Here is a 14235-nt window from a genome sequence, read left to right on the forward strand (position 1 = left end):
TGCATCCTTTTGCTTCAAAAAAATCACTTCCCCTAGTGATTTTCCAGCAATAAACCTCTAACCTCTTTCAGAGTAATATGAAAATTCACATATATTGTTTTTACTTTCAGTCAGCATATTCTTGCATTTGTGCATACAAAATATTTTACACTTGAATACAAAGCTGAAATAAAAAATAATAAAGCAAATTAATTGCTTGCATCCTCCCATTTATAGAATTTATTCCATTACTACATGAGCATCTCACTCCCTGGCTCCTAACCCAGCTGCCTTATAAATATAACAAAGCTTTCCTCCTGGTATAATTTGCTGCTCTGTTTTTCTTCCCCTTTCACCTCACTCTGCAACCAGATTATCCATAGGGAGTGGCACAGGGCTGCAGCAGGGAGCTTTGGCTGTCTCTTCTGGCAGCAGGGGATAATTCAGAGCAGGATGGAATTAGTGCCAGGTTATACTGGGGCTAGGTTTTACTCCTCCTAGATTTGAACTGGGAAGAAGCAGAAATATGTCTTAAAGCTCTGTCACTCCACCCGTAGAAAGGATACTGAAATCACTACCCAGTCGTGAATTCAATTTGTCATTTTTTCTGAGACAAAGGCAATTGAGGCATTATACCACCCCCTTCCCCAAGGCAGGGTCACCTGCCATAGCTGCAGTGGGGTGATTTCCCAGATGCATCCCTTCCCTTCTGGGCAGCCAGGTTGGGTGGTCACACAGCTTCCAGAGCAGGGCTGCACATCTCCTCTCACCCAACCCAACAGTTTCACCACATGATCTGTCAGTGCTAGGAGTTACTGACAGGATTCAGCCTGAGCAGAGCAGCTAAGAGAGAACATTTCAAATTTGCAGCACCAGCAGCATTTGAAAGATGGAGCCACAAGATGTCTATAAGCAGATGTGGGAGAACAATTTCTTTATATATAAATTGCACAAGCATGGTTAGGCCTGTATTCATTATTAATTTTAAGATAAAGCCAACAGGGTTGTTACTCTTTTCCAGTTAAATCTACACATTTTCAATCCCAAGATCGTGCCTAAAGCAATGTGCTTTAAATAGAGGCAAATGAGTCCACCTGTAGTGTTGAATGCACTTGGCAGTTAACCGAAGGGAAATGCTGGGGTGGGGATAGATGGGAAGACAAGGCTGGCTGAGTTCACATCCAAGAGGTAGTGTGCAAGAAAGACCTTGGTGTAACAGGCAGGAGAAGAGGGAGAGGAAAAGTAAGAGCCAAAGAGTCCAACTACTGTCTGAATAAATTCTTATTCCATAAAAAGGTACCCAAATTAGATGACATCTACACATCATGATAGCTTCCTTTATATATAGGCATGTACTTTCTAGTGACTGCTAGAAAGTAAGCAAAGCAGTTGCTAATTTAATTGTGAAAAAAACCCAGAACAACACAGTGATTTGAAATTGTTCAGTCTGAAAGTGACTAACACAGAAAGAGAAAAGGGCTTCTGATTACAGCACCTGCAAGAAGCTCTTCAGGCTCCTCACCCCTCTAAGTGTTCTTTCAGCATTGAATGTGCCTAGAGCTCTAGAGTGCCTTGATTGGATGCCATTAGAAGATATTTCCAGACAGATGCCTTAAACAAAGCCTGCAATTCTCCAAATACAAATGTGCCTTAGTGAAGAATGTTTATGTATGAAAAAATAATTCTATTTTTCAGATATTGCCTTGTCATGTGAGACATTCCAGTTGAAATGGTAGCATTTTATGTCTCAACACTGAGAGATTTCCACCATAGAGCATTATATATATATAGTCTATAGTCTATAGTCAATATTGAAATGTTCAATGGATGAAAGATGGAGCTAGACAAATGCAAAGCAGAAATAAGAAACATTTTGAATGAAAAAGAATAAATAACTTAGGATCAGGATGCATTTGTTATTCTTCCTTCTTCTGAAGAAACCTCACTTTCCTTCCATGACCTAGGAACTTTGAACTACCATCAGCTGCTGGCTAAAGTAGAGACATTTGTTTGCTGAAACATGGTTAGAAGAGTTTGTAACATCCCTAAGATCCTGCAGTTATGAAGATGCCTCCTGTGCACTGTCTTCTCTGCACTTGGAAAAACTCTTTCTCAAAGACATGGGTATGACCAGAGGATGTCAGCACAGCTGAAAATCCAAGATCTATGAGTTATAGGCCAGGCTCATTCCTTGACTTCCACTCATCTTTATCTAGAAGTTGGTAAATTAAGAGTATTTAAACTGGGAGCCAGGGCTTTTTTTGAATGAGTGTTTTTGAGACTTACGATCCCTCAGCACATACCACACTGCACTAAAGCTCACAACGAGCCTCTTTGCTGAGGCAGCCCCCATCACCAGCCTCCACCCCAGCCCCCCAGCGGGTCATACACATCCTGCCCTAGAGCTTCTTCTCAAACCCACACCACAGCAAGCTCCCACTGCACTTTCTGTTGGGAACAAGTGCTGTAAAACGATTTTATCCATTTTCTTAGCTGTGCAAAGGCAAGTTCATCTTTACTTCTCTGGCCACGGACACCTGTCAAAACATGAACCTAAACATTTCCAGAGTTTGCTGTCTTCATGCTCCTTCCTATGTAGGCAAGAGAACTGCCCAAATTTGAACCCATAGCCTGCTGCCTGCCAACATACCTAGCTGAACCATCACACTGCTGTTAGATGTTTCAGCTGTGCTATTCATTTATTGCCACTGGGTTACTTTACCAGAAAAACACACAAAGTTCAGTTTGGAGTGTCTTTCATGTTTGGGGATGGGGGGAGGTTTGTTTTCTTTTTTTACATAACTGAAATATTTCTTCCACTTACTTTTTAACCTTCAGCAGTTCTGGTTTTTTTGCTAGCCTACTACGTGTGGTTGCTCCTTAGTTACCATGACACCCACTAATGTGCAGAAGGTTAGAGCCCAAGAAGAGAAAATAGCTGAGTCACGTGAGAAGATGGACAAGTTGTCAAGCAGATAACTCTAAAAAGCACACAGAGGCTCCTTGGCTGACGTAAATCAGTGTAGCACCATTGAAGTCAGAGTTATAAATCTCTCCCTCTGACTTGGTAAATACCTTCAGGGATCAGAGCTGCACCTGCAATTCTGTTGATGCAGTTGAGCTTTTAGGAACTACAGCTACAGATCTCTGAAATAAGCACAAACACAGATGTAAGCACGTAATTCAGCATTTATCAGAAGATAATCAGTGAGTTTCCTGGAGGTACAACCAAAAAATGTGTACAGAATATGAACACTGAAAGAAAAGCAGAGGTGAAACTAAATCTCAGATCCAAAGGACATGGAACAGACTTGAATTTCATGGCACAAGCTTCCCCCTGCTCCAGTCAGAGATTCAGCCCTGAATATCAAGTGCTTAAAATCCAAGTGCCTGATAGGAGTTTCACATTTTCCTTCTTGTGGGAAAGCAGATGTTAAGAAATGTATGGTCATGCAGCATTAGAAGATCAGGGTATACCCAGCTTGGAAGGCTTTGTGGCAGCTGTGGGATGGGTAAGTTGATGATGACACTGCATGACATATTGGATTGCCTTTTTATTTAAATGAGTAAAGTCCTAGCCCTAGTAAGGCCAATGTGAATTCTGCCAACAGCTCAGGAAACTCTGCACTATGTTTGCTTTAACAACCATTTAAAGAACCAAATGAAGCCTTTGGAGATGAAACACATCTTGCCCCATGCTAGGTTCGACTGTGGGCTGTGTTTGGCAAATTCCTGCTTCCTTGGTCACTTGTTCTCAGGTGGGCTCAGAGCACCAGCTCCCAGCACCACCGCATCAGAGAAGAAAAAGGAGCAGTTAGCTGACTGAGCTGCAAAATAAACCTCCTAAGAAAGGGTTATTTCCGATCTGTTTTTTATTAAGGCTGTACAAAAAGCTGCTATCGCAGTAAGGGTGGGGACAGGGCTGTGCAGCAGGAGGTGAGAGGGGCCCCCAGGGCTGGCACGCTCCAAAACTGCAGCATGCAGTGTCCTGTCCTCTGTAATTGCATGGGGGAAAGCCCAGCCTGTGTTTCTGCTGCCAAGTCAGGGGGCAAAACTAATATAAAGACTTTTTATAAAGATGTCCCTAACAGAGTCTGAGATTTCAAAGCATTTTTACTACTCATCTATCCTTGAGTGAAAAGCCAAACCCCTGAAACTGATTTTGTCTTTTCAGATTGGCTAGCCTAGCTGATCAGACAGTGAAATGATGGGGGGTTTATTAGTATCAGCATTAATAAGAATTGAGAATTGAACTGTCTAGCAGCAGTTACAATCATGCTTTGTGTACAGAATTAACACACCAAATGAGAGGCTGAAGGAAAGGCTGCAGCCTGGGCTCCCTCAGGAAAGCAGCAATGCTGTCTGCTGAGCCTTAGCATGCTGCTTTTACTCCACAGCCTTGTATCTGTGAGTTTGTGGTTTTTTTCTCCTCCTGTCCACTGCAAATTCTACTGCTAAAGTGTGCACAGAGGCACTGTAAGCAGTGTCAGGAACCAGCAGGAGCTTTTCCTGAGCTGTAGCAAGTGTTTTCAGTTCTGTGTCACTGAGGCACGCTCCCAGGAGGCCTGATGAGCACAATGCTGAACAGCACTTGCAAAGTTTGAGAACCATCTAGATTAAGGCACTCAGCACTATTAATATTCATGCAACTGATCGAGTATTATAACTCCAGGCCTTTTCTTCCTATAAGTAACAAGGGTCTTGAAGTTTCTTGCTGATTTAGAAGTTTTATTGTATGGCAGTAGCCTTCTGAGCATCAGTGAAGATGACAATTGAAAAGATGTTCTGACTGAGGAATTTTTGTTGTTTTCTTGTAGTGCTTCTGCTAAAGGGCAATTCTGTTTTTAGGCTCATTGCTTTGCTTAATAGAAACAGTGAAGAACCTGAACCAAGCAGAGCTACAGAAGAGATATTATGTTATCTTGCCTTTGTTCAAGCTTATGACGTGGTTCAAGCCCATTATACTCGCCAAGCGACAATAAATATTTGACCTGTGAATGCTAGAAGGGAATTCATCCTTATTTCCTCCCCTCAGATTACATAAATCTGAATGACAAGCTATTTAATCTGGGTAATAGTTAACAGCCTCTGATTGCAGCTGTTAATATTACCCAAAGGAATACCAGCTCCTAGTCAAGAGAGCCGTGGTAACACCTTGCTAATGAGATCCATATTTGAGGATACTGAGACTAATAGTTCGAGTCCCATAAACACATTTCAAAAATAAATTAAAAAAAATTTGGCATTTATAATAACAGGGTAAGTAAGAGGGTCCAACTATATAAGAATCTATGACCTTTTTGGAGACTTATTTGGGCCTGCCTCTGAATATCCTGGAATTGCCTTCAGCTTTCCTTCTCAGGCACCTGAGACTACATTTTACTTCTGATAAGAAATTGCTTTTAGTTTGGTTTCTTTAATTAAAACTCTTAAAGCATTTTACATTCATAATATAGCCTTCACAGAACCATCATCTCTGAAAGTGCAAATGACCTACTGCAAAGCACTAGGGAATCAAAAGTGTGTTTGTGTTTACTCTTGTTTTCTCTCTCTTTTTTTTTTTTTTTTTTTTTCCCCTCCCAAAACTCTCTTTCCCACTGATATTTGGAGAGCTCTACTTTTTCCCTTTTGGAAAGAGGCTTTATCCTGCACTGCTAGCTTATATATGTGAGAGAGATGGGACATAATAATCTGAAAGGATCACTCTTCACAGCAATTGTCAGGGCAGTAACACTTCTCTTCAGGGTTTCCTTTTTCAGGGGAAAAAGACAGTATTCAACACAAATTCATGGTATGATTTTTTTCTTCTCCCTCAAACCAGGGTCATCGTTAGGAGCCTACTGAGCTCTCTACACTACTCTCTTCTGGAAAATGTTGTGTCACCTGCCCACAGCAAAGCTATGCTGTGGAGAGCAAATCCACAGCTGTCTGCTTGGGTCCTTGAGTAATGTCTGTTGGTTATGCCTTTGAAAAGAAAGTTTGAGAATTCTTTCTGTGATGTTGGGCTCTTGGATGCAGACACTTTCAGAGTTTAGCAGTCCCTATGTGCTTAATATTTCTGTTTCCTGATGCATTTGGTTGCTGTTTGATTTAATGTGATATTGTTTTACCTGATGAGAAATAGCATTTTTCAGTTAAAAGAGGAAGCCAGAGAGTGTAGCACTGGGCTTTAACACTGCCATGCAGAAGCCACTCTTTATTATAACATTTAATCACTTTCTGTTAAATTGTTGCAAATTTATTGAAAAAAAATCTTCCAAAGAGAACTGAGCTAGCATAAACTGTTAAACATTTCCACCTTTCTGTTTTCCTTTAAGGCTCTAGCTGAAGCTAAATACAAAAGGGTAGCAGCATGACTGGCTAGCTAAAACTATTATTTTGGAATAAACCTTGGAGAGAGGAAGATTATTCCTTTTTCATACGGCTTGCCAAATTCATATAGCTTACAGATTCCACTGTACAATTCTGTATAACAGCTACATCTTGATTTTTCTAGTACACAGCCAAGTTCTTTGAAAAATGCTTTTATGCTTTTTCTCAGTTTTTATATGTATGTGTAATTAAAATATCATTATTGAAATATAAGTAGTTAAAGTTGGTTTATGCAGGAGCAACACAACTAAAGAAACATACTGTATGGGAGTACAAACTCTGCAGTCATGGGAGAGTTTGATTTGCTTAGATATGGGAGAAACAAGAATGAACTCAGAAGGAAAAAAAACAGAGGAAACAAGTCACTATCTGGAGAGCATGAAAAGTACAGGAAATAAGGTTCTAGGCCAATATTAACTTCCCAGTATTTTTGGTTGTGAAATGTAATATCAGAAAATACTCAAAGCCTACAATTTGATGAGATACTGTTGCCACTCCAGGGCAGTACTAATAGCCTAGTTCAGCTAAAGTGAGAGCTCTGTCTCAGGCAGCCGTTGGGAAAGTTCCTTTAACCCTATTACACTGACATTATTAGTCTGGGGGACCAGGTGGCAGTGGGATAAAACATCAGTGTCCCATTTTACAGACACATAATTACAATCAAAAGTACAAAATGCTCCAAAGCTTTACTTGATGACAATTTAGTGTCACCTGTTACAGTTAGTAAATATTCTGATTTAGCGGAATACATGAGTCCAACTTCTTTTTATCCCTAAGACTCTCTTTTTCATATTTGTGCAAACCTTTTTGCAGAAACTGTTTTCCTGAATGATTGTTTTACAAACTGTAGCCATTGGTGGGGAAGGATAGTTGCTGATGGCCAAACAAACATGGCTGAAGAAAAAATTATATTGGAGAGCAGGACAGTACCAAATAGTATTTGAATTAAATGTGAAATACAGGTATTCAGATTTATGTCAAGAAATTATTCTTAAATTTTGTAGAACTGCCTCTGGAGACATGAATAAGAATTTAATGAAAACTTCTGGAAAAAAAAAGGGGCTCTGCTACAGTGTGGGGATATTCAGCACTAAGATCAATCCATAGCAGAAAACAGTGATGGTACCACCAGGTTTCCACAGTGGTTTCCTATGGACTGTTGTTTAATGGAATTATAAATAGTTTAAATATTGCAGCTCTGACTCAGTTATTTTCAATACCGGGGAATACCTTATTAGGATTTGCTCCCACCAAACCTTCTTTGCTTACCATGACAGTCAGGCTACCATGGCTAAATATAGATTATAGAAGAAAGTTGCTAACACTTTCAACTTCAAGCATACACTTAGACAAATACTATAAATAGGTTGATGTTTTGTAAACTAGTACTTGCCAGAGGCACAGACTACATGCTTTCCTGTGTGAATTTTTTCCCTGTGTTGCCTTTATGAGACAATTAGCTAAACATAGATATCTGAGCTCTCTTTTATACAATGAATTTCAAGTCCAATAGCAGCAAGAGACTGACAAAGCTTGTGAGCAGCAAAGCTTTCAGGCAAGCTGCCCAATCTAGTTTTGCCAATACTCTGATCTGCACTACCCTTGCTATGTCTGCCCTGATTTCACCAGGTTCAATTAATTCTAGTCCTTGTGCTGGTTTAGTCCTGGTGTAATCACAGCCTTGGTGGACCTGACAAACTCTGTGTTTTGGTGTGGATTTGGAGAACATTCAGAAATTGGTTCATATGAGTGTGCTATCACGTGTGTTAGTAATGAACTGAAATACCTGCCTGTAAGGTTTCTAAGATTGGAGATCTGAGCCTGCAATGTTGCACAGGACAGATCAAACTGGGGTTCAGCATCAATCATTTCACCAAACCCTATGTTTTTGCTTAAAGCCGTGTCCTTTAAAAGTCAAATTTTGCATTCAGTGCAAAAAAACCCATCAGCAGCACTCTTGCATTAAAAGCAAATTAATCTATGAGTATGTGGCACACTTAGGCTGGAACTGTTTTAACTCTAGTTATATTTGCATTAAGCTACAGCTCAACCTACAAAGGTAATTAACTCTATCACTGAAACCAGTACATTTGTACAGATGGTCTTTTGCCAATCTTCTCACTGATTGTACTGTTTCTCTTCTTTTGTATGGTACTTCTACTAAAACCATTACACTACCAATAACAGAATGAGCAGAAATGGAGCGATAGAATAAGGAAAGAAAAAGCCCAAAGATCTTGCATTGTATCATCCCTGTAAGCAGCAAAAGTGAGGCCATTTTCCTGACTGAGGGTCAGAATTCACAAATCCTCTCTGATATGACATTATTGCTATGGAACTTATATGTAAATGTCCATAGCAAAGGATGGTGTTGTTACCAAGAGCTAGGGTTTGAGATTGAAATTTCCTGCTGATGAGATTATCAGTGCTATCAGGTCTCTGAGCTGATGCTGCCACAGCATTGTCCTTTACTTGCAGTCAGATCCTGGAACTGCTGTAGTTATGTCAGGCTAAACTTTCATCAATGTTTGTTGTAGTAAATTTACTCCCTTTGTCTCCCAAGTGGGAACAAGACTTGGGAAATAGGGTCCAGTATTTTGACTGCATCCATGAAAATTTGCCTTATCTATCTTGGAAATTTTGTCTCTTTTTATCTGCAACTGGGCTTTTTATCTGCAACTGGGCTTTTTATCTGCAACTGGCAAGTGTTAGACCTTTACACCTCTTGAAAATGAGATCATGTATAGCTCTTTTTTTCTTTATCTGCTCATTTTATCGAAGAGAATATTTACATTATAACTCCACTTGAGCTCAGTATGTCCACAATGACCTGTTCTCTAGAGGAATTAGGATGAAAGAAGATTTTCATTTTTGTTTTCTTGTTATTACTTCTTCTGTATACCCTCTATTTTGTTTGAATGCAATAGGTTCTATCTACAACTACTATTTTATTGTCTAAGTCTGGCACAATGTGCTTGCATACAACTTTACAGTACTTAGTAATGCTATGGGAGAAATGTGAATTGTGCCTTACCAGTGACTTAAAAAACATTCTTGAAAAGAACAGCAAGAAAAAAAGAGACAAATCAAATGTCTGTCTGCTGGGAAGGAGACGGTCTCAGTTCCATCATACAGGGTATTTAAAATTACCTTCCCAAGGTCAGCCAGGAGAGCAGTTTCATTTGTAAGGAATTAAAGTAGAACTAACTGTGTCTTTGCTTGGAAGACTGCATATCAAAAACAAGGAGCTCTTTGTTTCTTTACCTCAAGTATGTCATATCCTTACATGAAGAAGATAGAGAGGATGTTTCATACCATTTAAGAAGTGGAAGAAGGCAGTCTGAATTAGCAGATTTAGTCTTAAGTAAGGTTCTGACAGACCATGTGTAGCATAAGGACTGCAGCTTAAAGGGTGAAGTTTGAGCCGGATGAATCAATCTGTATCTCACTAACAACAAAATGTGTGGCTCTACTCCTTTGTAACTTCCTTATCTTGCCCCTTTTGCTACCTTTTGTCTGCTCCTGAGATTTTTCTCTCACCCAGCACAACAAGCTGTGATTATGACAGCTGCTGATCCGGTGTCCCCTGCCTCATAGCCTGCCTCCTCCTATGCCAGCAGCACAACAGCACAGCTTCCCCACACCTCAGGTCTGTGTTTGCCAGGTGGAAACCAAAACATGGATAAGCACTATGCTGCAAGCCAGAACTTTGTGTCTGGTGCAACTCCCTCCTCACAGGAGTCCTGCTAAAGGGTTTGTTTCTCAGGCACCAACTCTGCCTCAGAAACCTTCCCCGGTCTAGGACCCACATGTGTTCACCCCTGATGACCCCATTACATGGGATGTGTGCTTCTCCCATCCCAAACCCTGACACATGCAGCCTCAGGTATGGCAAAGTTAGAGGAACTGAAGCATCTGCCCAAGGCAGAGCTTTGTTTTCATTCTCATTCTTGCAGGCAATGGGATGCACAGAACTGCCAGTCATTAGGAAATTATTTACCTGTAAACAATTGGGGAAAATAATTTCTAAAAAGTAAGGATTTAATTTAAATTACATTAGTCAAATGGACTAAACCTTGTACAGAAGACCTCGTTCAACATTAGCATAATTTGGCTCCATGTTTTCCCACACAAAGAAATCTTTTATTCTTCCCTTTATCTGCAAACAGCTTACAAAATTTATCATATATGCCTGATAAAACTAGATTACAAAATTTATCACGGGTGCCTGACAAAACCAGAAATATGGGCAAATTAGGCAGATTTTTAAAATGGTGGTTTAGTATTTGAATGTGCTCCTTTCATTTGGTTATTTCACCTTATTATTTATGGCATTTTAAAGATTACTTAGTATGATACAGGGTCAGTTTTCCTCTATAATAACAATTCTCTAGCAGATTTGTTACTCATGCATATGCCCTCTCTCTCCTGGCTAACTCTCATTTTCAAATCATCATCTAATTTCTACGCCTTTTAGCATGGAATCTTTTCAGTTAAGGTTGTTGATAGATTGCAGTCTTGCCATTAAGCTTAATACCAACCTCTGGTATGGGTGGTAGTCCATCAAGATTAAAAACACCACGGGAAGAAAATGCACCCAGACAGACAAGAAGTATATCTTCAGCCTCTAGGCAGAGTGCTTAAAAGCCCCAGTGTTTCTCTTCCTCTGTCACGATTTCGTGCACAGTAATAACCTCTGGCAAGGTTTTTGCATTCTCACTGGATTGTATGTTGAAAACAATAAAGTTCCACTTAAAATTGTTCTGTGTGTTATTTTTAAAATCAGTTTTATTGAAACTGTCTGTGTGGTGGCATTCAAGTCTGGCATATGACAGTGTGATTAGTTCTGCCAATGCATTGATCTGCAGTACAATTCCTATTTTTATCCCTACTGTTTGAAGTATAGTCAGTCATGACCACATTTCCATTAAAGACTATGAGCTGAACCATTTTAATCTGTGACTAATAAAATAATTGTAACGTTTTCATTAAATCCTCAGCCAGTCTGAGCACTATCATCAGTGCTGGCAGAGTAGTGATTTTCTGTTTCTTGAGCGATGCATTGTCAGTGATCTGCACTGATTACACAGCCAACTCTTTCCCTTCACTCCCAAGTAATGTGTACTCAGTATTAGTGTCCCAGTTTTGTCGGACCTCTGTGTGAATTTATTATTCAAGTGGCAGAGAGAGAACAATTAATAGAAAGCCAGTGGAATAAGCAATATATCCAAGAAACAAGAACCAGTAACCCCTTGACATGGATAGGGTCTGAGGAGAGAGACCTGTGTTCTCTTAGCTCAAGGGGCAGAGATCCATACTGCAGATACAAAAGTTTCAGCATTGCTATTTCCTTTGTAGAGGGCAAAAAATGCAAGTGTTTTTGTAAACTTGTGGGAAAAAAAAACTTTGCCAAAATGAAAACACTATTCATGCAGATTTAAATCCCGTGTGCTCCAGGAATAAAAAGTTCAATTACCTGATTATATATTTACCTATATGCTTATTGCAGGGCTGCTTTGTCCTTCTGTGGAAAAGGTGAGTGATGTTCTGTGGGGAAGCATGGCTCACTAGTGAAGGAGGCTTCTGTCTGCAAATCACCCCCTGCCAATTTGCTACAATAAGCATAAGATAGGCAGGAATGGATGAGTGGAAGTTCAGCTGGTGAGGAAGGGATGTGCCTGCAACTCTCAAGAGTGAGAGTGCTCCTCTGCTACACTGTCCCAGTGGGAGAGGTTTGGAGACTCAAGTGAGCTCAAACATCTGTTTTAATATATGAGAAAAGAAAAATGAGGAAAGAAGGTAACAGCAAAGGGCAAAGAAACACCAAGCAGAAGATGACGGAGAATAAGAGGCAGAATTAAAACTGAATAGCAGACAGGAAAAAGCTAGTGGGCAATTGGAAGGCTTTTAGTGCAGTCAGATATGCCATGGCCCAATGCTGGTGTGAGCTCTGGCACAGCAGCCAATATCTGCCTGGGCACACCCTGACATGGCAAAGATCATCCGTGATCTTTAGAAAAGGAAGGAAACGCCAGACCTAAGATACACGAGTTACCTTAATTTTGCTCTTGTTTTATGTTTTATAAACATATACACGATGGCAACACAGTCAAATATAGCTTTTTTTTTTTTCCTTTTTCCTGAGACTAAGCTTTTCTCAGTGGCCAGGCTGAGTGCTGCATCCAGCTGTCCCACACACCTAATGATCGACAATTAAGTATTCTGTTTTTACCTTTTTTACTGAACAGTGCCATATATTCAACATCACAAACCAAAGGATGCCTGGAGAAGCATCACAAACCAAAGGATGCCTGGGGAAGCATCACAAACCAAAGGATGCCTGGGGAAGCATCACAAACCAAAGGATGCCTGGGGAAGCTCCCATGTGACGGCCACAACTCTGCAATAAACTGGAGCACAAGCCCTGTGATGAGTGGCTGAGGGAGCTGGGGATGTTTAGCTTGGAGAAAAGGCAGCTTGGGATGACCATATCACTCTAAAGCTGCCTGAAAAGAGGGTGTAGCCAGGTGAGGGCCAGCTTCTTCTCCCAGGCAAGCAGTAATAGAATAAGAAGACAGTCTTAAGCTGCACCAGGGGTCGTTTAGGTTGGAGGCGAGGAGGATTTTCTTCACAGATAGGGTTGTTTGGAAGGGGCTGCCTGGGGTGCTGATGGGACCCTTGGGGGTGTTTGGGGAATGACTGGATGTGACTCTCAATGCTGTGGTCTGGTTGACCACGATGGTGTTCAAAGCTGGACTCCATGAGCTCAGGGGCCTTATGCCAACCGAACTGCCTCTGTCAGAGCCTCCTGCCCATAACGCCTGGTGCGGCCTTGGCAGAGCAGGGCCGGGCTCACCATCATTCTCCTCCCTGGGTTCGCGGCGCCCGACTGACAAAGTGCTGCCGGGGACAAGCGAGCCCCGGTTTTTGAAAGCTTTACCGAGGGTAAACCAACCCTTCCGACGGTGGGCTCCGGACAGACCCAGCATCGGCGGTTCCCGTGGCGGGCGAGGCGGGGCGGGCGCGGGGCCGGCCCTTGTCCCGGTCTGAACCGCGGCGGGCCCTGCGCGGCTCCACCCGCCCGCCCTCGGCATCATCGCTGCGCGCCAGCGCCGGGCGGGGCGGGCCGCGTTGCCGGGTTACCGCTGTCATCCGCCCGCGCCGCCGCCGCGCTCGCTCCCTCTCTCTCTCTCTCTCTCTCTCTCCCGCCCGCCCTCCCCGCCCCCTCCCGGCGCCGCAGGAAGCCAGCGGATCCCGGGGCGCCGCTGCCGCCGCTCTCCCCTCAGCGCGCCCGGCGTCCCCGGCCCGGCCCTGCCCCGCCGCCCCGCCGCTCTCCCCACATGCCGCAGAGCGGAGCGGCCGCGGCGCCGAGCCCCGCCGCCCGGCCGCCCCGCCGCGCCGCCCAGCCGGGGCCCTGACGGCCCCCCCGCCGCCCAGCCGGGGCCCGGCGGTGCATGAGAGGGAGAGCGGGCCGGGGGCCGCGGCCCGAGCCACTCGCCTCCCGGCCGGCGGCGGCGCGGGGACCGGCCCGGGGGGCGCCGAGGGGCGGCCAGGCGGCGGCTCCATGTGAGAGGAGGCGGCGGCGCACCTGATCCGCCGCCGGGACAGCCGCAGCCGGGGGGCATTCCTCGAGGGCCGCCGGCAGTCCGCAGCCCGCCCGGGGCGGCCGGGGGCCGGACCCGCCCGCCCCTTTGAAGCCAGCCGGCCCCCGGCGGCAGCCCCGGGGCGGGGGGGCGGCGGACCCTCTCCCGGCGGGGAAAGGGGGCTCGGCCTCGCCGCCCGCATCGCATCGCATCGCCCCGCCGGCGGGAAGGCGCGCCCCGCCAGCGCAGGGAGAGCCCAGCGGAGCCCGTCCCGAAAAGTGAGTGCGGGCGGGAGGAGCCG

The 14235-nt window shown here is 43.6% G+C and overlaps 1 protein-coding gene across 1 annotated transcript in view; it reads left to right on the forward strand.

Moving 5' to 3' along the window:
* The first annotated feature begins 14145 nt into the window (after nt 1–14145).
* FBXW7 (F-box and WD repeat domain containing 7) overlaps nt 14146–14235 on the forward strand; it is a 176497-nt gene continuing 176407 nt past the window's right edge. Inside the window, exon 1 of the mRNA XM_083862053.1 lies at nt 14146–14212. The gene's annotated coding sequence lies outside the window, so the exon portion shown is untranslated. The remainder of the gene's footprint in view (nt 14213–14235) is intronic.

Source organism: Zosterops lateralis (genome assembly GCF_965231275.1).
Source record: "Zosterops lateralis genome assembly, chromosome: 5".
Lineage (NCBI taxonomy): Eukaryota > Metazoa > Chordata > Aves > Passeriformes > Zosteropidae > Zosterops > Zosterops lateralis.